Here is a 1198-nt window from a genome sequence, read left to right as displayed (position 1 = left end):
GTGCTATGTGTATATATATACATATATATATATATATATATATATATATACATGTATGTGATTATATGTATATATATATATAAATATATATATATATATATGTGCGTATATATTCATTCATATACATGTGTATGTATTCGTCTTTGAATTTATATTGCATTCCAAATTTTAAATTTCTTTTAGCAGAAAGAAAGCACAATAATCGCTATTATCATTATTTTTGAATAATATTAATCTTTATTAAATTAAATATCGTTAATATCAATCTCAATGTTTTTGATCTACTTTTAAAATTTTTCTATATATTTAGTATTTCATGATTTTTGTGAATAATTTTATTAAATTCATTATACATATGTTAAATCTAATGACATTTTCTATTATTTTATTTAAATTTATATAACTTTTCTAATTCTCTTGTTCTTGTTCTTCTTGTTTTTTTTTTTTAACTTTACACGAGTAACATAATTTTTTTTTTTTTTTTTTTTTGTTAACATACTTGCTTTATTCGCTTTATTAGTACGTCCCTATGTCCAGATACTCATATACGATTGCGTATCGGGAGTTCATACTTCAATACAAATTGTTTTTATTATTTTTTTTCTTTTTTGTCGTGAATTGTATTTGTGTGTTATTAGTTAAAATATTTAAAAAGATTATGAATTATACAAAATTAAAACAAAAAAAAAAAAAAAAAAAAAATAAAGACAAAAATAAAATTAAAAAAAAAAAAACTAATTAAAATACAGAATTTGTTTGTTTGTTTTTTTTTTTTTTTTGTGCTTGCTTGGTTTTGCTCCGCTCAATTTAGCTTATCTTGCATTCTCTTATCTACAAATTGCATACATTCTTTAGCAAGAAAAGTGCATGAATTACTCTGGTTTATTATTATTTATTAATAATTTTCGTTTTGCTTATAAAACTTACATTTATATTATAGATATATTCTTATCGCGTTTGGAATGGTCTCGCTAGCTAACGGCTAAAGTTTTGTCATGGCACAGAAATCCATTAGAACATAATATAACATGGCACCACCTTGATGATAGTTTCGAGACCACTCTAATCACATGCAAAATTTTCAATTATATGCAAATTTTATGTTTTTTTAAAAAAAAATAACAATATCAATGATTCAAAATGAAAAATTCAAATGCGCGAAAAAAAGCAAACTATGGAACTTAGGAGATATGATTGC

The sequence above is a fragment of the Glossina fuscipes genome, unplaced genomic scaffold, assembly GCF_014805625.2.
Source record: "Glossina fuscipes isolate IAEA_lab_2018 unplaced genomic scaffold, Yale_Gfus_2 1, whole genome shotgun sequence".
Lineage (NCBI taxonomy): Eukaryota > Metazoa > Arthropoda > Insecta > Diptera > Glossinidae > Glossina > Glossina fuscipes.
This window is presented reverse-complemented; position numbering follows the sequence as displayed.